Source organism: Muscardinus avellanarius (assembly GCF_963383645.1).
Source record: "Muscardinus avellanarius genome assembly, chromosome: 14".
Taxonomy (NCBI): domain Eukaryota; kingdom Metazoa; phylum Chordata; class Mammalia; order Rodentia; family Gliridae; genus Muscardinus; species Muscardinus avellanarius.
The window spans coordinates 92,788,754-92,816,060 of NC_137800.1; the positions used below are offsets into that span (position 1 = coordinate 92,788,754).

The 27,307-nt window shown below is 41.2% G+C and overlaps 1 protein-coding gene across 1 annotated transcript in view; it reads right to left on the reverse strand.

Annotated features, from left to right (window-relative positions):
* Window positions 1-27,307, reverse strand: part of BTBD9 (BTB domain containing 9) — a gene marked incomplete at both ends in the record, with an annotated part of 383,151 nt that overhangs the window by 202,575 nt on the left and 153,269 nt on the right. The window lies entirely within an intron of this gene.

The window sequence follows — 27,307 nt, forward strand, 5'->3', positions numbered from 1 at the left end:
TCATATCATCTGAAATCAACCCTTGCCATGGTGGCAGAGGTAGTGTAGGCATTTCAGCACCTTCTTCAGAGAAGCTCAATGAATAATCTGAAGAGGATTCACATAGCCAGTTAAGTGGCAGAACCAGGTCCAGAACTGAAGCTTTCAGAGTCCAAGTTTTTTGTTCTGCCCCACTATCTGCTGCTTTTTGTAAACATAACCATGGGGGTAGAGACAGGAGTGAATGGAAGAGAGCAGAATAAGAGTATGTTCTGCACGGCTGGGGACATAGCTTAGGGTGGAGCATGTGTTTTACATGTGTGAGGCTTTGGTTTCCATCCCAAGCACCACCAAAAAAGTTCTTTTAAAAAAACAATTTGTAGCTGGGCATGGTGGCGCACGTTTGTAATCCCTGTGCTTGGGAGGCAGAGACAGGAAGATGACGCAGGTTTGAAGCCAAATGCGCTGGCTTAAGAGACCCTGTTTCCAAATAAATAAGTATAAAATAGGTCTGGGAGTGTAGCCTGGAGGTAGAAAGGCTTCCAGGAACCCCAGTACCACCAAAAAAAAAAAAAAAAAAAAAAAAAAAAAATTGCTCCAATGAATTTTAATCTTATTTTCCTTCAGTTTAGAAAACTATCTAATGACCACGCTTTAACTGTTTAAATTTTTATTTTCCATTTGAATCCAACTGGTAACACATCTGTTGATCATGTTATGAAATGAACTTGCCAGAGATTAAGCAATAATTCATTTTTCAGTAGATCCAAACACTTGTTCCCAGTGCAATTGAAATGGCAGCTTTCAGAATGAACACAAATTAAAAGATCATTTCAGAGCAATGAGAGAGGAAGCTCATTCAGTTGGGGATCAATTTTGCAGTCTGGTTTGCTGAAATTTTGTGTTCAAGGCTAATTAATTATCAGGTATGCTTACCCTCTCTGAGGCCTGAAAACAAGCTTGGCTGGGCCTGAATCACAGCAAAGAGCAAAGCGCCAGTTGCTCTTGTGAGAAGCTATATCAAGCTCTTACAGACTAATAAAGTTTTAAAGAATTCTAGCATTCTGGTCATGCAGTTAAAGTCTTTCTCCCAATGTGCTAGACTATACTTCAGTTCTAACTAAAAAAAGGGAGACAGGCTGGGTAGCTACAGACTAAATGTAGAGAAGCATGCAAGATACAATCAGTACTTTCATTTTCCCAGAGTATTTTCACAATGTTTCCCTATGTGACCACCAACATATTCAATAGGAAGTCTTGAAAAAACTATGCAAATAATTATTAACATTGGATTTAATTATAAGACTAATAAAATCCATGATACATGCCTACTCATTTAGATAGTTCAAGAACCCTTGCATTTAAAGATGCAAAAAACAGCCAACTCAGATGAATGACCAAAGGAAAAGCTGCAGTTTTATTTTTGGAGATAACTGATCTTTTCTCCTACAAAAGGGGGTCCCAATGGAATGGCTAATACATAACCTAAAACGAAAGCTTTTTACTTATCCACACTTGAAGGACACCATTTAAAGTCATGGTGCCTAAGTAGTGGCTGAGCATGCGTCCCCACAGAAGGCTGAGACAGGAATAACAGCCACCTTCTGTCACTGCCCCCTGGAATCTTGCCCTCCAAAGCTATCCCTGCCACTGCCCGGTTCCCTTGGAAATCACAATCAGAACGTGTCTAACACTGCAAGGTCTGAGTGTGTGCGTGTGGGGGCAGGAGAGCCTAGCTCTACCTCTGAGGTACATGGCCAACCCTTTTCATTTTTTCTTTTGAGTTAGGATCTTGCTAAGTTGCCTAGGCTGGCTTCAAACCTGCAATTCTCTCACCTCAGCCCCCTGAGTAGCTGTGATTATAGGTATCTGGCACCATGGCTGGCTTGACCTTTTTTTTTAAACATTCTCACATTCTTGTTATTAGGTTTGCTCATTTATTCTGATGTCCAAAGATTAAATACATTGAAGATTTAAAAACCCAAAGCTCTGTGATGTGAACAGGGGATGAACATACCAAAAGTTTCTGGGGGGATCTGGATTGAAATAATTTTAAAACTGTTACATCGACACCGAAACCCTCTGTCGACAGATATAATTATTATTAGGGCATTATGTTTCCATACTGGCCTAACAAATCCCTGAAAATCTATTCAACATCCAGGCTGTAAATACCTCCAATGAAAACAGCTGTTGCATAGAACTGACTGAAAATAAGAGAGATATGTACAAAGACTAGGCATCATGTTTTATTATTTCCTTAGTCTTGCTGACAATAGGCTTCTGAATTAATTTTGTGTTGAGTCCTCTTTCCTTGAAACTCAGGCTAACAGCAGCAGTATTTCTACCATCATGAGTCAGTCTATTTTCAGCACACACTAAGCCTAAAACAGGTACTATAAGAGGGAAAGAGGCTGGTCTTGGTGGAGCAACCCTGTAATCTCAGTACTTCAGAGGCTGAGATCAAAGGTTCCAGGTCAGCCTCAGCAACTTAGTGAGACTCTGTTTAAAAATTTAAAAAAGAGTTAGGGGTGTAGCCCAGAGGTAGAATGTCCCTGGGTTCAATCCCCAGTACAAAAAATAAAATGGGAGAGAAAAGAAGAGAAAAAAGAAAGGAAGAAAGAAAGTGAGAACGAGAGAAGGGAGGAAGGGAGGGAGGGAGGGAGGGAGAAAGAATGAAAGAAAGAAAGAAAGAAAGAAAGAAAGAAAGAAAGAAAGAAAGAAAGAAAGAAAGAAAGAAAGCAGGCAAGCTAGCTCAGCAAAGCCAGGCAGGAAGGGAGGGGAGAAAGAAGGATGAGGTTTATTAATGGAAAAGCTACATTTGAATACGTGTATACATATGAATATGACTGTTAACCTGCACACTCAGCAATTGGGGGAGGGTAAAGGGGAAGCAGGAGTGGGGTACACCAATGAATATATGCCACTGTCAACATGATCCACATTAAGATGTGAGACCATAGTGCACCAATTTAAAAAAAAAAGGGAAAGCCATATGAAATTCTATTGTATTAGGTACTATTGCCAAAGAAAAATAGATAACTAGACAACTACCCAGTAGAGAAATTGTTATAAGGATTTAATATGTGTTAACTAGTTTTGAAACAGAAGATAATATGTAGTTTAGCACTCAGCAGTTGTTTTTTAAATTCTTATTTGTAATTTAAAAATACTTCTAAAATACAGGAAAACATGTTTATAAACTGATTACTTTTTTGAGTAAAGACTGACTCCTTCCTCCCTTCCTTTTTCTCTCCCTCCCTCCTTCTCTTCCTTCCTTCCTTCTGAATTGAACTCAGGGGCATTGAGGGCCTCAATAAGTTGCCAAGGCTGGCCTCAACATACAGCTGATTAAGAATTTCTTAATTAGGTTATCTTTAAAATATGTAAACTTATTTGTGTTTTTTTGGGTATGGGATTTCTTGATTAAAAAAAAAAAAAAAAACCCCGGTGTGGTGGCACATGCTTGTAATCCCTGTGCTTGGGAGGCAGAGACAGGAGTATGGCGCAGGTTCGAATACAGCTGCGCGACCCTGTTTCCAAATTTTAAAAAAGTATAAAAATAGGTCTGGGAGTGTAGGCCAGAGGTAGAAGGGTTTCCAGGAACCCCAGTACCACCAAAAAAAAAAAAAAAAAAAAAAAAAAAAGTAAAGTAAATAAAAATAGAAACCAGCCAAATTCAAATAAATTCATCTACGCATCTTGTACAGTAAATCCAATTCTATAATTATTAAGTACTGAAGCTCAACCATTATATTCTCTGGGCTTTGGCACATCAATGAGTTTTAACTAAAAAACACCATAATTTCATTTATTCTAAGAAATTAATGACATATAATGTCAAGGGTTTTTCTAAATTATCTTACTTATTCATTTACTTTGGCACTGGATTAGAACTCAGGAGCATTTTTCTTCCAAGCTACAGCCCAAATTTTAAATTTATGTATGCATGCATGTATGTACATTAGAGATTGCACCCAGAGATATTTTATCTCCAAGCTACACCCACTTCCCTAGTTTTTATTTAGTGTGTGTGTGTGTGTGTGTGTGTGTGTGTGTGTGTGTGTGTGTGTTTTGAGACAGGGTTTAAATTATTCAGAGTCTTACTATTTTGCTGAACTGTCCTTGAACCTGCAATCCTCTTGTCTATGCCTCCCATATTCTGGGGTTACAGAAAAGCACCACCATACCTGGCTCTAAATATTTTAAACTGCTGATAAAGTCCAAACATCTACCTTCTTATCTGGTAATCTGTAACAAAAATTTAGTCAATGAAACAATCTCAAAAACTTTAAATTTTTATTATTTTTAATAATTTTTTATTGGTGCACTGTAGTCATACATCTCAATGGGATAAAAAAACTTATGGAGATAATACATGCACACATTACCCAATCAGCCCCTACCCAATCTCTAGCCCCTTCCCTCTCCCTCCCTCCCACCCATGCTTGGCTTCCTGGCTGACTGTGATGTGTTTAAGTACATGATGTGCTTTAAAGAGTTTCCCTTATCCTCCCTCTTATCCCCTCAGATAGGTCACCTTCCTTGCTCCTCTATAGGGTCCCTTCTTCATCTAGAGTTCCTCCTGTTATCCATTTCTCCCTAATATTTTGCACATTGAGAAAAGTATCTAGGCCAGGCGTGGTGGCACATACTTGTAATCCCCACTCTTGGGAGGCGGAGACAGGAGGATTGCGCAGGTTCGAAGCCAGCCTTGCTGGCTTAAGAGACCCTGTTTCCAAATAAAAAATATAAAATAGGTCTGGGAGTGTAACCCGGAGGTAGAAGGGTTTCCAGGAACCCCCGTACACCACACACACACACACACACACACACAAAAAGCATCTGATTTCTTATTTTTTTAGTGACATTTCACTGTAAATGTCATAATTTTGTTCTCCCTTATTGCTTGGCAAAATTCCTTGGCTCCTGGGACGCATGGTGCCAGCCAACCCTCTTATGCGGGGCTCCATCTGATGCGCCCCAAACATTTTTCTTACATCGTATGTTGTCCTGAGTTCCTGAGCATGTGGGGCAGGTGCAGTCTACTTTTAGGAGATTTCCTCAAAAGTTCAGGGTGGATTAGAATGAATCTACCTGCCTTTCCCTGATACTGGCCGCTGCTGCCACCACCATCTTGGCCCTCCTCCCGAGCATTTTTCTTACATAGTATGTTGTCCAGAATTCCTGAGCTTGTGGGGCAGGAGCAGTCTTTTTTGGGGGAGATTTCCCTAACAGTTCAAGGCGGATTGGATTGGATTTATCTACCTTTCCCAAATACTGGCTGCCGCCATCGAGGTCTGTCTCTTTTATATTTTAGGTAGGAAGTCATGGCTATAAATATCTCTATATGTTGTCCCAATCAGATATTAAACCAAAATCTGATGTCTGGGGTTTCTCAAAGGAATACATGTCCCATTTGTCTGCTGCCAGTTTTTGTCGCCGTAGCCACAGTTGCCACTGCGGCTGCAGCCACCGCCATCCATTTTTTATTTATGAAAGCAAGTCGTTGTGGTACATAATTTTTTTAAACAAACAGTTCTAAAATATTACTTTTAGAAAACATGAAAATGTTGCCTGGTCATACACCTCTTATGACCTGTGTCTTCAAAAAGGAAGTTCATTAAAGATCATTACTTTAAGACTAGCTTAAAGATGTGACACTTAGCCGGCTGTGGTGGGACACTCTTGTTGTCTCAGCATTTGGGAGACTGAGACCGGAGGATTGAGGTGGAGGATCACAGTTCGTAGACAGCCTCAGCTACTTAGTGAGGCCTTCCACAACTTAGTGAGACCCTGTTTCAAAGAAATAAAAAATAAGAAATAAGGCAGGGGGTGTAGCTCAGAGGTCGAATGCCCCTTGGTGCATGCCCAGGCCCGCCAAACAACAAAAAAAAAAGTGACAATTGATTTTATTTCATGAAATCACATATTGTTAATGAAAGGGACTCCTAGTATGTATCTCTAAACTAACTCTCTCTTGTGACCTCCTGCCTCACATTCTCACTGCTGGCCAGGTAGCTCAATTTGGGCATTCTAACCACTTCCTCAAATTCAACCTGGCTACAACAGAGAAACAATGTGTGTAAGGAAGAACATGGCATAAAAGTAGACTTGGACCAATGCAAAGACGTGCTATGTACCTGGAGATGAATGATGTCACTATTTCCTAATTCTAAACTTGATTACAGCCTAATAAAAATGCCATTATCTCTACCCACCACTAGCATAATTAGACAAGTTGATTATAAGACTAATTTAGTATAGCAACCAAGACAAAAACAGTTAGGAAAACTCCAAATAAGAAAAACAAGCCGGGCATGGTGGTGCATACCTGTAATCCCAGCATTTGAGAGGCTGAGACTGAAGGATCCTGGTTCGCAGACAGCCTCAGCTACTTAGTGAGGCCCTCCACAACTTGGTGAGACACTGTTTCAAAATAAAGAATAAAAAAAATAGGGGAGGGGGTGTAGCTCAGAGGTTGAACGCCCCTAGGTTCCATCCTCAGGCACGAGCAAAAAAAAAAAAAAAAAAACCAGGAAAGCAGATACTAAAACCACCTTTGACTGGTAAGGTTTTGGGGAAGTAGGCCCTCTCATACACTGTGGGTAGGAACTCAGGAGAGTTTGGGTGAAGGACTCAGGTTTTGTTACTAAGAAGCCAGTAGTCAGTTGGGCTGCATATAAACATCTCATAGTTGGAAATTCTGCAAATTGCATTAGGAAATTAGGAATTTGCATTAGGAAAACATAGCATATGACATGCAGGTCCAACTCTAAAAGTGACTCGTGTGTACTAAAGTAATCTCAATGGGGTTGTTCAGTGTAGGGTCCTGCTAACTATCTAGCCCTTAGGAATCAACTCTGCCTAACAAACTAGTATTCTGATTCAAATTAAGCTTCTTCCTTCCCTCTCCACCTCACCTTTCTCCCTTATCCCTTTCTTCCTTCTCATAACTATTCCATCTAGGACAGTAACATCCCTCATTTTTTAAAGTCTTTTTTGAAAATACTTTTATTGGTACATTGTAAATATACATCATAGTGAGGTGCAAAGTGATAGGACTTGGTGTGTTTCTCTTCGGACCCCACCCCACCCCATACATACCAGTGAGACTGACTGGTAGTGATGCCTCCATGTATGGACATCGCATTATTTGAATGGTTTCCCTCATCAGTTCTTTCCGAAACCACCTTCTCCTACCTCCTACCTCCTCTTTAACTCTTCTACCAGTCACTCTCTCTTTTCTGGTGGCACTAGGGACTGAATCCAGAGGTATTCTACCTCCAAGCTATACCCACAGCCCTTTAATAAAAAAAAGTTTTGTTTTGAAAAAGGGTCTCGGTAGGTTGCTGAGAGTCTTCCCAAGTTGCTGAGGCTGGTTTTGAACATGCAATCCTCCTGTCTTAAGCTTCCCAAGTAGCTTAAGTGGGATGACAAGTGTGCAAGATCACACCTGGCTCATCCTTTCTTTTTAAAGTATAACATACAATACTAGAACAGGTCCTCAGTCACACATCACACAGATATTTTTTTTTTTTTTGGGGTGGTACTGGGGATGGAACCCAGGGGCCCTCTACCTTTGGGCTACACTCCCAGACCTATTGTATATTTTATTTGGAGACAGGGTCTCTTAAGCCAGCTGAGGCTGGAACCTGCACGATCCTCCTGTCTCAGCCTCCCAAGCACAGGGATTACAAGTGTGCACCACCATGCCCAGCTCACACATAGATTCTTTAAACAAAATTTAATTTAGAAATTAAATTTGATACCTTTGATGCCTGCTGTGGCCCTCCTGTTCTACTGACCTGATGTGTATGTAATCTTTGAAAAATCCCCCAACCACAAAATGGGAATAAAGTGTGTCCTTGATAGGGTTATAGTGAAGACCAACTGAGCTAATAAGTACCTGGCACAGAGACAACACTTACTAGACACTGATGTTACTGCTGCACCTACTATGCCAGCTATTTCCTCACTTGACATTCATACAATTCAACGTACCCTAAAAGTTTCCCAAAGTTTAGGTGTAACACTGATTACCTGCTCTTTATGTTCATACACTATTAGTAAAAAAAAAAAAAAGACTTAAAAACTGACAAAACCCCTCCCCTTTTGCAAAAGCATAGTCATTGCTTACACTTGTCAAATGCTGATTTTAAGTGGATTGTTTGATGACATGTTGCAGTACTCCTCCCCCCCTATCTGCAACAAGAAGACATCCATAATTACTGGGGTCATCCAGAAGCTATTCTCCAGTTTTTATGATTGTCTTTTGTATTCCACAGCATTGAAAAATAATAGCTCACACTGGCTCAACCAATAAATTTTATTAATTCTTTGAATAATGGAGGATGAAGTGACAGAGCCCTGCCAATGTGAACTTATCATTCCCAAAACTATGTTTTAAAAAGAGTAAAAAACCTTTTCTCCAGCCTTTCTCCTCCCTCTGGCTACTGCCTTTCTTTCTTTTTTTCTTTCCTTCACAACCACCTCCGCTTCCTTCTTTCACATCTATTCCTCAGTATGCCACCACTGGTCATCTGCCAGCCACCCCCCCCACCCCCGCAAACACTGCACCTGTCCAGATATTTTTCAGGCCTGCTGACTGCTACACATTCTAGATGTGACTATCGCCCACTCTTCTGAAACCCCACTCTTACCTTTTTCCTTCCTGCCGCTTTCCAAGCTCTTCACCACTATCTTTCATTTTTATGTGTGGCTCTCTTTCTTCATTCTGTCCCTTGAACACAGGTGTTATTTAAAAGCCTTGCCTGGCCCTTCTCTTTGTTCTATGTCCTGTCCAAGGCTGCCTGGGGACTGCTCTACTGTTGCACTTATCTTACTGAGAGGTAAGGGCTGACTGAATTTTAATCTATATCCTCTGCCTAGAAGGTAATCTCCTAGAGGGTGAGATGCTGTCTTATTCACCTCTGTGCCCCAGCACTAAATAAAATATGGCATATGAATAATATTTGCTAAATAAATAAGCATAGGAATATTAATTTTAGTTGACTTTTCATTTTCTCCTAATATGAAATAGCATTTGTTTTGGAGACCAATCATCCAGGCTTATTTTTTTTTTCCAAAAAGTAAATATTTAAAAATTTTTCAAAAGAAAAAACTTTTTTTTTTGGTGGTACTGGGGATGGAACCCAGGAGCCTTCTACCTCCAGGTTACACCCCCCAGAACTATTTTATATTTTATTCGGAAACAGGGTCTCACTAAATTGCTGAAAGCCTCACTAAGCTGCTGAGGCTGGTTTCAAACCTGCACAAGCCTCCTGTCTCGGCCTCCCAAGTACTGGGATTACAAGCGTGCACCACCACATCCTGCAGAAAAAACTTTTAAAGTCAGTCGTTAACAACTTTCCACCATGGGAAGAGAAAGCAGTTTAAGGTTGTACCCTAGAACTCTTGCCTTCTATAATTGAAGAATTTTTTCTCTATTATCATTTATGTCTTTGCTTATGGCCCATAGAGAGTCAAATTTAACTGTACTGAAAATTTAAGGGAAAAATATAAAGCATCTTGATGAAATAAAGGTATTGGCATGAGATGAGTTTCCAAGGGAAATAAATTACACAAAATCATTCTTTGTGACTTTAAGTATAAGGAGAAATATGTTTAGGGTTGCACAAAGACCATGTAAATGTGTTACGACTCAGATGCAGAAATTGGCCTAATTTTATATAAGGCTGTCCATTTATAATTCAGGCAATCTGGATGTATCTACTCAAGTGTATTCTGCTATATTTCTCTTCTTCATCACTACCACTTCCACCCTGATTCCCTACCCCCAGACAAAAAGAATGAGGAAAAAAGACATGGAGAGGAACAGATATTATGTGTGTCTATGAGTGTAGAGTGAGTGCGTGGGCTTCCTGGCTGCTAGAGGAGATTCCTGAGGAATTTCCCTAACGAACCTGAATTTCCCCAGATCCCTCAGAGTAATGGCTTTCCTCCTTATGGCTGAACTTCCCAGACTGTTTCTCATTATTGTCCTCAAGAAGAATTTTAAAGACATTTTAACCTAGTTGAGTCCCATTTTCCCACAAAATTTTAGTGCCATAACTATACTATTTATTTGTATGTGTACTATATGTTTAAAAAAAAAAAAGCTCAGCCAGGCATGGTGGCACACGCTAGTAATCCCAGCATTTGGGAGGCTGAGACTGGAGGATTGCGGTTCACGGACAGCCTCAGCTACATAGTGAGGCCCTCTGCAACTCAGTGAGACCCGGTTTCAAAATAAAGAATAAAACATAGGGCAGGGGCTGTAGCTCAGAGGTCGAATGCTCCTGGGTTCCATCCCCAGACCCGCAAAAAAATAAAATAAAATAAAAATTAAAAATTAAAAAAGCTCTGGGCTGGGGATATAGCTCACTGATAGAACACATGCCTAGCATGGGCAAGGCTCTCAGTTTAATGCCCACCACGAGGAGGAGGAGAGGAGGAGGAGGAGGAGGAGGAGGAGGAGGAGGAGGAGGAGGAAAGAAAGGAGGGAGGGAGGGAGGGAGGAATCTTTTCAACCCTAGAACAAATTCTCACTGTCAATATCAATACAAGGCAGTATCACTCTGAATGAGGATATCTGGTCTAGAGAATATAAATATGATAGCCACTGTTCTTAAGCAAGGCAAGCTAAAGATCACTAAGCCCATTCTTACAAAATAGCTACATGTTTAAGGAAAATAACAAATGAAATCTGAGTACAGGATTAACCTTTATTTAGGACTACTGGTAATTTGCTCTACTGATACATTTTATAGTCTTTTTAAGCATGTACCATCTCTCTTAAATTCTGTGGAGATTATCCCTAGTTGGGGTTCAGTAAAATAATGGCCCATGCCCTCTGTTCCTTCCCACCCTCTCAGTGGCCTAGTGAGGATTCTGGGGAGGGGTGGGAGGCAGGTAGGGGGTGTAGCTCAGAGGTCGAATATCCCTGGGTTCCATCCCCAGACCTACAAAAAAATATATTATGAGAAAATGATTCAATACTTTTTTTCTATGTGTGTATGTGGTACTGGGGATTGAACCCAGGGATGTTCTACCTCTGAGCCACAGCCTAGTCCTATTTTATTTTTTATTTTAAAACAAAGTCTCACTAAGTTACTGAAGGCCTGGCTATGTTACAGAGGCTGGCCTCAAACCTGCAGTCCTCTTGCCTCAGTGTCCCAAGTACTAAGATTACAGGTATGCACCACCAACCTGACTTATTTAATAATTTTTAGAGTACTCAAAGCAATCTCCTTTTCAAAAAACTAAATGTTCAACAACAAGGAAATATAAATTATTTACACTATTTACATCCCAGTGCTTGTGTGGCTGCGAAAGGAGAATCTCACAGGTTTGAAGGCAGCTTCAGCTACTGAATGAGTCTCTCAGCAACTTAGTGAGACCCTGTTTCCAAATAAAGTATAAAATAGGTCCAGGAGTATAGCCTGGAGGTAGAAAAGCCCGTGGGTTCCACCCCTAGTACCACAAACACAAAAAAAGTACACTATTTACTACAATATGTTTTTTAATTGCTTTATAAGAGTTACCATGCATATATGACCTATGTAAATAACCAGGTGGCCTTGAAAGGCTAAGAGGACAAGCTAAGAAATTCATGTGGCACCAAAGAGGGAAAACCAGCAATGACACAACTTTGTGCCTCAGTAAAATTCCTGGAGTTATGCATGGACCTCTGTAAACACTTCTCACTTGTCAAATTCAACAGCAGGGTTTCATAAAAAAAGACAGAGTACAGCCAGACATTGTGCTACACACCTGTAATCCTAACTGGAAGGCTGAGACAGGAGGATCACAGGTTCAAGACCAGTACAAGGGGTCTTAGCAAGACCCCTTTCAAAATGAAAACAAAATAGGGCTGGAAGTATAGTTCAGAGGCAGAGCACCCCTGGGTTCAATCCCATGTATGTATGTATGTATGTATGTATGTATGTATGTATGTATGTATATGTGTGTGCATATCACTCACACACACATTCTCTCTGTCTCTGTCTCTTTCTCGATGGAATACCATGCAGTTATTGAATTGTTACCCATGATAACTGCATAGAGAAAGTTTAAAAAACTTAAAATGTCACAGTGATAATACTAGATAAAGATTTCTATGATGTCTTGCAGTATATTTAATAAAAATTCTAAAAATGTTTTTAAAATATATAAATTTAAGAGACAAATTATTTAGAAGATTATTTTTATTCTTTGTTTCAATTTTTTTCTTTGTTTGTTTGGTGGTGTTTGGGTACTGGAGATTAACCCAGGGATTCAACCTCTGAGCTACACCCCAGCCCTTTTTATTTTTTATTTTGTAACAGGGTCTCACTAAGTTGCAGAGAGCCTTACTAAGTTACTGAGGCTGTCCTTGAATCTTCAATCCCCCAATCTCAGCCTCCCAAGTACTGGGATAATAGGCTTGTGCCATCACACCAGGCTTTGTTTTCTTTTTTCAATTTATGTTTTGGTTTTAAATTTCCTTATCTGTGAATATTTTATTGATTTTTAAGCCTAACTTTAGTCTTCCTTTATACACTCATGTCCTAGGTTGCTTTCTAAGTGTAATAATCCATCTTAAATATGTCTGCTTCGGTATGCTGGGCTTAGGATAAAGGCACAAGGAGCAAAGGATGTTCGTGGTTCATAATAAAAGGGTTAGTCATAACCATGCTGTATGTCTAACATTTTCATCCATGATCAAATAAACAGATGAGAAGTAGATTTGGCTAAATTTTGAAATGTCAAACAGTAGGGCATTGACCAAATTTTAGGAATTCTGACCAATTTGGGCCTGGTAATGCATGCCTGTAATCCCAATACTTGGGAGGCTGAGAAAGGAGCACTGCAGGTTCCAGGACAGCCTCAGCAACTTAGTGAAACTATAAACAACCTAGCAAGACACTATTTCAAAAACAAAAAATAAAAAGGGCTAAGGGTGTAGTTTGGAGGAAGAATGCCCCTGAGTTCAATCCCTAGTACCCTTCCACATGCACACACAAATTCTGACCAAAGTTAAATAAACAATGGCATAAAAACTAAAATTCATTAATGACAAGTACAGAGAAAATCATAATGCAAAAGAAACCAATAAAGGAACAAAAATGATGAGTATGAATATAAAATACTGAAAACTTGACCAAGCATACGAATATCTATGGATGAAAGTAATGATCAGAAGATTCCAGAGGACTTCCGGGAAGACGGCGACAGAGAAAAGCGGGGCTTATGAGCCCCGCTAACAACCAATCTCTATTACCACAAAATCAGCGCCTTTCATAGCCAGAAAACACCATCAGCAGAAAAACAAAAAAGGTAAATACCGGGAACAGAGAAAAAGAGGGCTGAAAAAAATGAGACACCAGAAAGAAAACAGACCGCAGTGCTGCAGCTGGAGCAGCGGCGTGGAGCCGCGCGGATGCCATCTTTCCTTCCAGCACAAGGCTCCAGAGAGGGGGGGAACTCAGAACGGAGCTCAGAGCCAGAGAGGAGATACGCCGGCCTCACGGCCGAGGACGCAACAGCAGCACCATACTGCTGGCAGCAGCGGCAACTTCACCAGACGGCACCAGACCAACGAACTCAACAACACACCAGGCCCCAGAGAGGAGCGACGGACAGCAAGCCGAGGTGAGCCGCTGTGGAACAGCCGGACAGGATTCGGCAGATTTTTTGGAGCAGGGAGTGTCTAAAGCTCCCAGGGGCTGGGCTCAGCACACCCTGCAGGGACTCAGAGCGGAGCTCAAAAACAGAGAAGAAATACGCCAGCCTCACAGCCAAGGGCGTGGCAGCGGTGCCATACTGTCACTGGCGGCGGCAGCAGCGAATTCACCAAGTCCACTACAGCTCCATGGGCCACTCAACAACACTGAGTCAAATTGTGGCCCCTAGAGAAGAAATCCCAGTACTGCACTCCCAGGGACTTGACCCAGTGGGGGAGTGGCGGTGGCAGAGATATCACACTATAGTCACAGCTCCATGCAGGAGAACGCCCACAGCCTGGCACCCCCCCATGGTCTAAAGCAGCCTCGATTGACTCCCTGGGTCTGACACTCTGCGATACAACCCAGTAAAGGAGTAGTGGGGACTGAGATACCACAGACTCGAGATCCAGAGCACCTTAAGTAAAGTCGTAGTGACCCAGGGAAGAACCCAGAGAAGGCACAAACTTCCAAAATCATGGGAAAGAGAAATAACAATGGAGCAGTGAATGCCCACAACATCAGAACCTGATAAAACAGAAATTCAGAGATTTTTAGAAGATCAAATCAGGAAAATAACTGCAGAAATAATAGAGGTGTTTCTAAAAGAATTCAGAGAGAGCCAAAAAGAGATAAAGGATGTAATCAATGAAGTAAAGGCCTCAATTCAAAGTATAAACAACCGATTAGACCACATGGAGAATAGAATCTCGCTCCTAGAAGATGATCACTCCAAAAATGAATGCATAGTTTCTAATTTAGAAAAAAAAATCCGACAGCAGGAATCTGACGTTGAAGAAATATAAGCCTATTTTAAGAGAGCTAACCTAAGAATAATTGGAATACAGGAGGGAAAAGAAGGTGAAACCAAAGGGATCAACAATCTCTTCAAGGAAGTGATAGCAGAAAATTTCCCAAACACAGAGCAAGAGGTCGATACACAGGTCCAGGAAACTTATAGAACTCCCTTTAGACAGGATTGGAGAAGAGGATCCCCATGCCAGTAGTTTTGTTCTGTCAATAGTTGTGACAGAACAAAAGACATATAATAAAAACTTCATGTTGTTTTTTGGGCCCTGTCTACTAAAATATATTTTGGGCCCTGTCTACTAAAATATATTTTAAGTGTTTAATAGGGTGAAGCGTTCAGACAGCAGATGGTATTGCAGACAAAATCCAGCAGACATTCATCGAAATCCTCTAAATCATCATAAATGTACACGGATTTCCCTACGCCAACTACATGTATGAAAGCTGGAATCTCCGACTTCGTCCCCATTCAGCTCAAAGGAGGTTGCTAGATAGAGAAGGACATTGGACTAAGCCCTAGGAATAAAAGGTTCCAAAAGGGTTAAAGAAAACTCTTAAAAACTGAATTCTTCAAGTGATTTTGGGTGTGACTTTTGTTCCTCTGGAATTTGCCCACTAAAAGCCTCTGCAGCTGCAAGGCCAAGGCAAGGCCAAAGGGGCTGACTTAAAGCACAAGACCCACCTGCAGGGTCACGGGACTGATTTCAATCACAAAGACCTGTGATGTCACAGGCCTTACTTTTGTCTTGTTCAGGGTTGGTGATTTACATGTACATTTCACTATTGTTTTTTGGGTGTTTTGCACTTTTCTACTAGGGAATCACAGGGAAATAAGGAAATATAAAAAATCTTGTGTCTAGAATAAAGTGGTCAATTGCACAAGAGGCATTTTGTCCGTGTCAATCAATTCAGATTTTTTTTTTTTCCCGGAGAGGAATCTCCACTTTTAGCGCCATGAACAGGAACTTAAAGGAGTTTATTTCATAAAAAGGGAAAAAAATCGCTGCAGATAAGTTGCTGCAGAACTACCACCTAAACCTTTGTCCGCCTTTCTGAGATAATTCGGTCCCGAACGGACTCAGTGGCCATATTCAGTGCTGGATTTATTATTCCCGATTGAGCCAGTCTGTCACAATTTATATTTAGTTCTTTTATCTATTTTGAATTAATATTTGTATATGGTGTTAGGTAAGGGTCCAATTTTATTCTTCTTCATGTAATTATTATTTTTCAACAATATTTAGTTAAAAGATTATTATTTCCTCTACCAAATGTCTGTGGAAACCTTGTCAAAAACAACTTGACAATATATGGAAGAATTTATCTCTAGGCTTTTATTTAACTCCAATGGTTTATATATCTGCCTTTAGAACAGTACTACACTGTTTCAATTATTGTAGCTTTATAACATCTGAAATCAGAAAATATACATCTTCTAGCTTTGTTCTTTTTCGAGGTCGTTTTGTGTATCTAGAGTCCATATTTCATATTAGGATAGATTTTATCTGAAAAATAAATAAATAAATGTATGATAGTTTCACCTAAAAAAATATTCTCTGGTAAGAAAGAAAGCAAAAAGAAATATTGAAATGTTATCTTTAAGTCATCAAAAGATTGGTATCAGACAAATGAAACTGTTAATGTGAGATTATCATTGTTAATTTTAGATAAATTGCTATAATACTAGATGTAAACCACTAAGCCAAGCATGGGAAGGAGAGATGGGGAGGGAATGGGGTGGGGATCGGGTAGAGGCTAAATGGACGATGTGTGCATGTATGTCTACAAAAGTTTTTTTTTTTTTAATCCCATTATGATGTATGAATACAGTGGACCAATAAAAATAAAAATAAAAATAAAGAAGATTCCAAAATGGCGATACAGAGGGAAACAGTGTGTTTCAGTCCCTCTAAGACTCAGAACTCAACCACTGGGAAGACTGCTTCCTGACTATGGAACAAAAGCCGCGAAAAACTCAACAAAACAATAAAAGTTGAAATTCAGTGGAATCAGAGCCAAAAGAGAGCGCAGAGGACTGTAAAGAGCTCCACACGTCTTACCTGTTAAATGGAGAGCTGCAGAGGCACTCTCTTGGCCAGGCCACACTAGGACCGGTGGCTGCTGGTACCTTGGCTCCCAGAGAACTCCAGCAAAGAAGCAATAGATTATTGTGAAGCCAGCAGCTACAGGCCATCATTAAAAGCAGTCTGAATTTCTTTCCATGCTTGACAAAGACCCAACTACCCAGATGACCCAGCTAGACCCTGCAGGGGCAGATGAACCCATCAATTCCTCCCAGAACCAGGAGTGGTGTTCATCAAGACTCTAAGTTAATCATCAAGATGCTAAGCTCATTCCACAGGAGACCACCCTGCGTGGCCAAAGGGACTTGCATGGTAAGGGATAGACTTGCAGAGTCTGAGACTTGCAAATCACCCCTAAGGAGGTGGGGGTGAAGGCTACTGTAGGACACAGAAGAAACATGAATTAGCAGACAGCCACTAGAGACATCTGGGGGGGAAAGGCCTATACTCGGCAGTTTGCTAAGCCCTTGGAAGGCTTCTACAGATCACCACAGGACACCCAACCATGGTGTCTGTAGGGAGAAATAACTCAGCCTACCGAGTTGCAGGCTTAGAAAGCAAACTTGTGCATGGGCATGTCTGGGTGCCACAAGCACCAACGCCCCGAGACCAACAAGAGTTCACATGATCGCTGTCATCCAGAAGAACAGTAGTGTCCCTGGGACTAAATAAATGAGCCATCTCAAGAAAAAAATATTACACACCAATATGACTGATGAACATAGATGCAAAAATTCCAAAAAAATACAAGCTATGCACATTCAAGAAAATTTTATAACATGACCAAGTTGGTTTCATCCCAGGAAAGCAAGGCTGGTTCAACATACATAAATCAATACATGTTATTCACAACATAAATAAAAAACTAAGTGAAAAGACCGTTTGACAAAATACAGTGCCCATTCATGTTAAAATACTGTAGAAAACTGGGACAGAAGAAAGGTACCTCAACATTATTAAGGTAATATACAAGAAACCCAAAGCCAACATCATATTTAATGGGAAAAAAAATGCAAGAATACCTTTAAAATCAGAAATAAAACAAGGATACCCACTATCACCACTCCTTTTGAACATAGCCCTTGAGACTCTTGCCAGAGCAATAAGACAAGAGAAAGATATCAAAGGAATTCAAATATGAAAAAAATTAAAATTATCTTTATTTGCAGATGGCATAATGCTATATCTAGACGACCCAAAAAACTCAACCAAAAGACTACTAAAGCTGATTAACCAATTTAGCAAAGTAGCAGGATATAAGATCAACCTAAAAAAAAATCAGTAGCTTTTCCAGCTAACTATATGAATCTACTAGGAAAGAAATCCAGAAAACAATTCCATTCAAAATAACCTTAAAACCAATAAAGTACCTAGGAATAAACTAATCAAGGAGGTAAAAGACCTCTACAATAAAAATAATAAAACACTAAAGAAAGAAACCGAATGTCTCAGAAGATGAAAAGATCTCCCTTGCTCTTGGATAGGCAGAATAAATATTATCAAATGGAAATATTCTCAGTGGTCATCTTGAGTAAATTTCATTTTTCATATAAGAGTTGGTATTAGAATGATAGATTCATATTCTTTGGAGGAAGGCGCCAAACTTTATTTTAAACAACTTTTTTTCACTAAGAATACTGGTTCTTCTCCCTATTAAGCCAAATTGCCCCTTTTAAAAGAAATATTATGCAATGCCCCTTGCCCTAAAGTAAAAGATGCTATATAAATACAAAATAATATCTCTTAAAGTTGGTTTGTGAAAAAAATAAAATTCATAGAAAATATAACCTACCTCCACACACATAAATGCTTTTTAAAAAATCAATTTAGCCAGGCGTGGTAGCGCACGCTTGTAATCCCAGCATTTGAGAGGCAAAGACTAGAGGAATGTGGTTTGCAAACAGCCTCAACAACTTAGAAAGACCCTTCACAACTCAGTGATACCCTGTTACAAAAAGTAAAAAGACTAAAAAATAGGGCTGGGTGTCTAGCTCAGAGGTACAATGCTCCTAGGTTCTATCCCCGGTAACACACACACACACACACACACACACACACACACACACACACACACAATCAATTCAATCCCAACTGGGTTTTTTTGTGGAATTTAATAAAGTGATACTAATTTTTTTTTTTGGGGGGGGATATGTGTGGTATGAGAGATTGAACCCAGAGGAATTCTACTTCTGAGCTACAGCCCTAGGTCAGTGTATAACTGGAGTTGAGAAAGGTCCACACTTTGGGAGCAAGGGCAAACAAACTGCATCTGCTAACCAAGAACAGAAAAAAACCTTTTTTCCTTATTTTGGCGGTGGTACTGAGGATTGAACCCAGGGCATTCTATTTCCAAGCTATACGTTCAGCCCTATTTTATTCTTTTACTTTGAAACAGGGTGTTGAGGTCTTAAGTGGCTGAGGCTGGCCTCAAACCTGTGATCCTTCTGGCTCACCCTCCCAAGAGGGATTATAGATATGTGCCAGCACACTCAGCTGAAAAGATACCTCTTCTCTTTCTACTGTTGTTGTTGTTGTTGTTGTTGTTGTTGTTGTTATACTAGGTATTGAACCCAGGTGCATTCTACCTCTGAGCTGCCATCTCCGGCCCTATTTTATTTTTTGTTTTGAAACACGGTCATGCTAAGGTTACTGAAAGTCTCACTACATTGCTGAGGCTGTCCTGAAACCTGTGGCTGATCCTCTTATTTCAGCTTTCCAAATACTGGGATTACAGGTGTGTGCCACCATACCCAGATGAAAAGACATCTCTTCTAAGAGGGAAAAGAAGGAATCCTGGCAGGCACAAAAGCTAGAGTTTTGGTTTTTTTAACCTGTATGTCAGAGAATTTGAGTGTTTACGAGTATACTAGAAACATTAAATTATAGTAGATTCAAGAAAAACTGTAAACAGTAAAGATAATTATAGGTAATGGAGAACTAAAAAAAAGAAAAGAAAACCCACGAAGATCTATTTCCACTGTATAAAAAAAAATCCTAATTGCATTCTCTTAGGTCAACCCTTCTCTATTTGACTAATTATAATGCAGTACAATAACCATGAGGCGCATTTTGTGTTATGTTAACTAGAGTAAGTCTTGTTTGATTACGAAATTAAACTGTTCCTGTGTGTTTAACCTTCATAATGTGTTACTCCTGAACAGTACAATGTTTGAGCTCCTGAGCACCACAAGTGAAAATGTTCAACATCTGCATAAGTGAGGCCATTTTCATGTATTTGCATAAAGAGATAACCAGACCCCTTCAAAGAAAAAGAGGAGGTACTCTCAAGGTTCTGGGAAGTATGCGCATGAGGGTGGTGGTGTAGGAGGAAAGCAGAACAAGAAGGCATTTAAAGATCAAAGTTAATTCCTGGAAGACTGTTATAGTGGAATGTCCCCTCTAAATCTCCTATTGAAATTTAACTGCCACCATGGGGTAGTGGGAGAAGGGACCTTTAAGAGGATATTAAGTCCTGGAGGCTCTCTCTGCCTTTGCCCCACAGTGAGTTGGTTATTTTGGGGGCAGTGTGAGTGTGGGCAGGGACCTTCTCAATTGCATGCCCCCATCCCCAAATACGATGCTCCTTGCCAGATTATGACACAGCAAGAACACCCTCAGCATATGCTGCATCTTGACCCTGGACTTCCTGGCCTCTGGAACTGTGGGGGTGAAATGTACTTTTCGTCATAAATTATCAACCCTGTGGTATTCTGTTATAGTAGCAAAAAATAGACTAAAACAGGACTTTTTAAAAAGGGATCAGGAACATGAAGTGCTAACTCTTCTTGAAGAGATAGGCACCTAAAAGAAAAAGCAGCACTGCACAGAACAACAGTGCTTGGGTGATTTGATAGCTCCAATCCCTACCCTCTCCCCTTTTGTTTTCTTCTTGTACTTCCAACATCAAGAATAGTAGTGATACAATAGTATCAATACAAATGGATAAATGATTGAACCAATGAATGGTTACCAACCAAGTGAATATTAAACAATATGGCTTATCCAGTTATTGAGATGTTTATTAATTCTCTCATCTACTGCATTCATTCTCCACTAGATATTTCCTTCTAAGTTTACTGTCAAGACAGAGCAAAGATCAGATCTGGTACCCTGCTAAGAGAAAGTATGGGCATCATTAAATAAAGAACTGATACTATGAATGTGTCACCATCTTGTCAAGCACCTTGCACAGATAGGTACTTAAGTGCTAGCTTATCCTCCCTCCTGTTACAAAGGTAATGGTGATGAGCAGGAAGAGTTCCTGAACTTCAGTCAATGTAGATCCATCAAGAAGACAAGGGGACCCACATTCTTAGCCCCATCTTTGGGGTACTCACATGAGCTTAAAGTTTAAACAGAGGAAGGCCAGGCAGAGTGGACAGAGTGGTACACACCTGTAATCCCAGTACTTGGGAGTCTGAGGCAGGAGGATTACAGGTTGGAAGTCAATGCCTAATAAACTGGCAAGACCCTATCTCAAAATTTAAAAAGGAAGCCAGGCATTGTAATTACATGCTTGTAATCCCAGTACTTGGGAAACTGAGATAGGTTTGAAGCCAGCCTCAGCTACTTAATGAGGCCCTCCACAACTTAGTGAGACCCTGTTTCAAAATAAAGAATAAAAAATGAGACTAGGGGTATAGTTCAGAGGTAAAATGCCCCTGCGTTCAACCCCCCAGTACCCCAATAAAATTTTAAAAAATGAAATGGGTGAGGCATAGTTTACTGGTAGAATATCACTGGGTTTAATTCCTAATACAACAAAAATTAAATCTAAAAATAATAAATAGAAGGAGAACTGGAACAGGGGCAAGAGGTATGTGTAACTAAGTAGTCCTGGTTAAACTAGTCTGGTTGATCACTGTTTCAGCTCTGGTCCGGTGAGTGGCAGAAACAACACTACTGCTTGAAAAAGCAATCCCCACTGCTGCCCAAAATGTTCATCTATCAGAATTATGACTCAAGAAGGGGGCAATTCAGTTCCCATGAGAAAACTGATTCTGTTGGAGAGGGGGGGGGGGCTCATTATGGGGTGATGAGCTTGCAAGGCTCCACTCTTCCTGAAAGGTATAGGGTACCTGAAAGGCTTCTGGGTACCACTACAGGAGTCTGAAACAGGACAATATAAAATTCCTTGAAATCTAGTCTCAGTCTTGAAGGGGGACAAGACAGTTTATGCAAATTTAGGGCTAATTTTTAGATATCACCAATTTTCCAAGGAATTTTCCTTCAATGATTAACATGCCTACATGCATAGGTGAGCAAGTTGTAAAGTTTAAAATAACAGAAAGAAGCATAAGTCAGCATCTCCAAGTGTCTCTTATACAAGAAATCTAAATGCTTATCAAAGTCCTGATTGAAATAAAAATATACCACAACTACAGTATTGCTCTGATTTAAAAAATATATACCCCTAAGAGAAAATCCATTTATTAAGAAGTGTGTGTGTGTGTGTGTGTGTGTGTGTGTGTGTGTGTGTGTGTGACTCAGAGGCATTCTACCTCTGAGCTAAACTCCCAGCTCAACTTTATGTCTTATTTGGAAACAGGGTCTTACTAAGTTGTGGAGGGACTCATTAAGTTGTTGAGGTTGGCTTTCCAAGTACTAGGATTACAAGCATGTACTACCATGCCCAGCTTGAAATAACTTCTTTTTACCTAAGTTATTTTTATTTTTTGGGAGGGAGGCAGCAGTGCTGGGGACAGAACTGAAGGCCTCACATATGATAGGCAAGCACTCTACTGTTAAGCTCCACAACTAGCCCCAGGGAATAACTCACTTTCAGACCAATCAAACTGGTTACTAATGCTATGCATTTTTTCCCTCAAATGTTAATAAAACATTGGGTTAATAACTGGTTCTAAAATTTTGCCAGGAATAAAAGCAAACCTTACTACTCATTTTATACAGAATTTCTTCTTTGGAATGGGGGGTGAGAATCATGTGAAATATTAACCTTCCTTCTAGAAATTATGGTAAACAAAAACTCTAAAAATCAAATCTGAAAGTTTTCCAAGCTCCTGGGATGTGCGTGCCTCAGCAAAACCTGTATGTCAGAACTTATAGCAGAAAGGGCTTACTAACTCTATCCCTTGGTGGCCCTCTTACTCACTCTGGGGTTTGCCTTCTAAACCATGTATGTATCTTCTTGATTCCTATTTGAAGGCCAAACTCCTTACTGAAGAAAATGGAAAAAAGGTAGAGATTTAGCATTCTGTTTCATCATTAGCAACAAATAACATGCAACCATCTTTCGTAGGTGAAGATGATGCCTTATTTTTTCCTTAGTGTTCAGAATGTAGCTTTAAACATCTTTAAACACGTTTGTCTACAGTGTTTCATCACTCTCTTAATCTCTGATTATTTCATTTTACACTTCATCTTAAAAGGCATGAAATTAGGCAGATATTATCATTTCTTCCCTGTCCCTGTGAGTGTACTCTTCTTTGCCTCCATTTACAATGGAAGAACTATTTCTGCTCCCCTTCACAACCTACCATTGGACCATATCCTTTTCCTGTCCATTCAAGGACTTTGTTTTTCTTATCATTATTCCCTTTTTCTCTTGTATCGTAAAATTCTTCCTCTCTAATCATTCCAAATAGCAAACAAACATGTTTTAATGTACCCACATTAAAACAAGCTTCCCAAGATGCTTCACATCTTCACCCCTCTCCCCTTACTGCCCTCATGTTTTTGACCTCTCATACTTTCCAGCCACTACTATTTCTTTGGTGACTTGGGTGGTGACTGACACTCAGTCAGCATCTGTTGGAAGCTGAACTGAAATTCAAATCCCTTTTTCCTACACATTCTCCAGTAATAGAAATCCTCTGTTCACAAAGAAAGTGGTTATACACTAGGCCTTGTTTCTATTCTATCATGTGAGTAGAAGGACATAGTTATGCGTTTTAGAGAACAGAAAATACGCTTTTATTCTTTCTGCATCCAAGAAGTCCTAGAAACAGATACAATGCTTAACATTGATGAGAATTTTTTTTGGGGGGGGGGCAGGTCTGGGGGTGAGGCCAGAGGCATTTGACCTCTGAGCTACACCCCCTGCCATCTTTTTTTATTGTTGTTCTTTATTTTGAAACAGGGTCTCACTAAGTTGTGGAGGGCCTCACTGAGTAGCTGAAGCTATCCGTGAACTGCTATCTTTCTGTCTCAGCCTCCCAAATGCTGGGATTACAAGCATGGACTACCACACCCAGCTGGTAAGGCTTTTTTTTTTTTTTTTTTTTTTTTTTTATCATAGCCAAAAAGGTTCGTTCTTCTCGGTCACTGTTACCCCAGAGTAATGTTACCAAGTTTGTGTTGTATATGCAGTTTTTCCTCTCAGCCTCTCTCAAGAATGAAATAACGAAGACTATTAAATATAACTTTAGTGAAAGCATGATTAAAGTGTTATTCTTTAACAAAATCTAGAACCCATTCCTAAACAAAACAACCAAAGAACCACATAAAGTTCTATTTTTCTAATCATACACTGAAGATACAAGTCTATAGTCTCACTGAGTTGCAGAGGGCCTCACTAAGTAGCTGAGGCTGTCCACGAACCGCGATCCTCCGGTGTTAGCCTCCCAAATGCTGGGATTACAAGCGTGCGCCACCATGCCCGGCTCCCAATTATAATGTGAATAAATGTTAACATCAACCTTCTCATTCTTGGGAGTTTTTCATAAATAGAAGGAAGCAGAACAGGTCTGGGTGGGTGCCTTGCTTGATTTCCCCCAGCTATAACAAGAGTCCCTGACAGAGTTTATGTGGCTGTCAGCAGGATTCAAGTCAAAGAGTGACCCTCTCTTTAAGTATCTGTAAAGAGGAAGTGCTATAAATTGTCACTGGACCGTGTTAATGGCTGCAATCATAGAAATATGTATACGTCCACCTTTCCAACTGCTCTGCCCTTTTTCTGAACTTCTGTGATATATAAAGCGGGCCAGTTTCTCCCTATCTTCATAAAGCTGCAGAATCAACGTGGTAACAAAGAGAACCAAGTTGATGATAACATATATTAAATATTTCATGAATAAAAATGACAATCAATTCCATGCTCAAGGAATATAAGTATGTAAGTACAATGTCAGCATGCTCACTGCTGTATGTGTAATACTGAAAGGCCAACACGACAATACAGAAGAACAAGGAAGCTGATGAAATGCTGCCCATGTGTCCTGCTGCCCCACAGAAGCCACAGGATGGCAGTGGGTCCAAATAATCCCTGGCCCTGTTCCCGAGTCTCTATAACCTGGGTGGGATGGAGCCCTAGACAGTACCTCACCCTTGTCCCCACTAGGATGCACCCTGCATGTGTCTTACTGCCCCGAGGTAGCCTTGGATGGGGTGGGGGTCCTAGACAATATCTTTTCCCTGTCCCCCTGGCTGTGAGTTTTATCAACATCAGAATTTGTCAGCTTACAATAGCTTGCGGGGGAAAAAATATAGGAAAATGCAAATACCTTATCTGCATTCATGTTCTTTTCACATTTTTACTTCTATTCTCCAAAAAGTGTGAAAACATCATCTGCCTGTTTCTGCATTTATTGTTTTTTTTTTTTTTAAAGGAAAGACATCTCGAGACTCCTGGAGAAACCGGGCCGAGTAAGAGACTGGGTTCTGGGCAGGGGTCGCGCACAGGGCACACCAGCCGGGGCCCGGGTCGTGGGACTCTGGGTCCCGGGCCGAACTGCGCGTAGCACGCCAGACCCCTGGAGAAACCGGACCCAGTAAGTAGCTGGGTTCTGGGCGGGGGTCGCGCGCGGGGCATGCCAGCTGGGGCCCGGGTCGTGGGACCCTGGGACCCAGGCGGAGTAGGGCAGATCACTCTGGACCTATGGGGAAACTGACAGGGTTACAGTGCTACTGAGTGCCTGATCCCACTACCTCCTCAAACCACATATACTGTCTTCTCTTATTAAAAAAAAAAAAAAAAAAAAAAAGGAACAGAAAAAGAAAAATATCTGAGAGGAGGTAAGCAAGCCGTTATGGATGCCAGGACACTGGAGATGCAGACAAAACTTATCTAAATGCACTGGAACTTATGGAAAAATTCGCCGTGAAAGAGGACTGCTATTTCTCTATATTGTTAAGAATCTCAGACATCACCTGTAAGGAGAGAGTTTAGCGGAGACCAAGGAGAAATGCGGTGTTGAAAGAGTTCTCCGTGATGGTGGTGGAGACTTGTATTCAGGAGAAGCAGAAACCGTATCCTACCAACTTTATTTTCTTGGAGAAATGACACCAAATGTCGAATGCTACCATCACGCATGCTTAGGAACACTGGACAACATTCAGAGTGGAAAAAGAGCCTGGGAAGGATTTGAAATGGTGGAGGCAGTGGCAATGCCAGTGGCCAATACTCAGGGGAGACAGAGATCTGATACATTACACCTGGAACCTTTGAAATAATAACCACAGAGACAGTGATCGGAACCTGCTGAGGGGTTAGGCGGGCGCCGGGGCCAGTGGCCAACATCGGAGCTTGCTGTGAGGCAAGGCCACTACGGAGGCCTCCGTGGCTGGGATTGGAACCTGCCGAGGGGTTAGACCGATGCTGGGGCCAGCGAGGCCGGCATTGGAGCCTGCCATGAGGCAAGGCTTGTACTGGAGCCTCCGAGGTCGGGTCCGGAACCTGCTGAGGGGTTAGGCCGGTGCTGGAGCCAGCGAGGCCGGCATTGGAGCCTGCCGTGAGGCAAGGCCAGTACTGGGGCCTCCGAGGCCAGGATAATAGCCTGCCATGAGGCAAGGCCGGTACTGGGGCCTCCGAGGCCGGGATAAGAGCCTGCTGAGTGTTAGGCCGGTGCTGGGGCCAGCGAGGCTGGCATCAGAGCCTGCCGTGAGGCAAGGCCGGTGCTGGGGCCTCCCAGGCCGGGATAATAGCCTGCCGAGAGGTTAGGCCGGTGCAGGGGCCAGCGTGGCCGGCATCGGAGCCTGCCATGAGGCAAGTTCACTCCTGCGGCCTCCAAGGCCGGGACCAAAGCCAGCTTAGGGGTTAGACCAGTGCAGGGGCCAGCCGAGACCAGAACTGGGGCCTCCCATGAGGCAAGGCCGCTGCTTGAGCCAGCGAGGTCTGGATCAGTCCACTGAGTAGCTAGGCCACTACTGGGACCATCAAGAGTGGGATTGGTACTTGCAACGCAGCATGCACAGAGAAATATTGCAGAAAATATAAATCAGACGCTTCTCTTAATCAGCAATAACTAGGAGGAAAAGGGCAACAGGAAGAGGTTGAGCTATAGAAAGGGCCCTATAGTGAAGCAACTAATGTGACCAATCAGAGGGTATGTAATACTGGAGGACGGAGCCTCTTTAAAACGCAGGAGGTACATAAACAAATGTATCAAAGTAAATCACCAAAGAAGCATGGGATGGAGGGAGGGGGAGGGAATGGGATGGGGGCTGGAGGAGGGCTAATTGGATGATGTGTGCTCGTATATCCTCTCAAGTCTTGTACTCCAATGTGATTGATATATGACTACAATGCACCAATTTAAAAAATAAATTAATAAAAAATAATAAAAAAAAATTTAAAAAAAGAAAGACATCTCGAAAAGGACTGTGAAAACAAGAATGCCCTTTCCTCACGTTTTCTAACGTGCTCACCTTTACTCTTACATCCAAGACATCTGTCTGACTTCACAATGGTTGTGAAGTGAGGGCTCCAGGCTTACTGCCCAGTACATAGTTCATGCAGAGAAGATGGTGTCATTAATAATAATTAAGGAG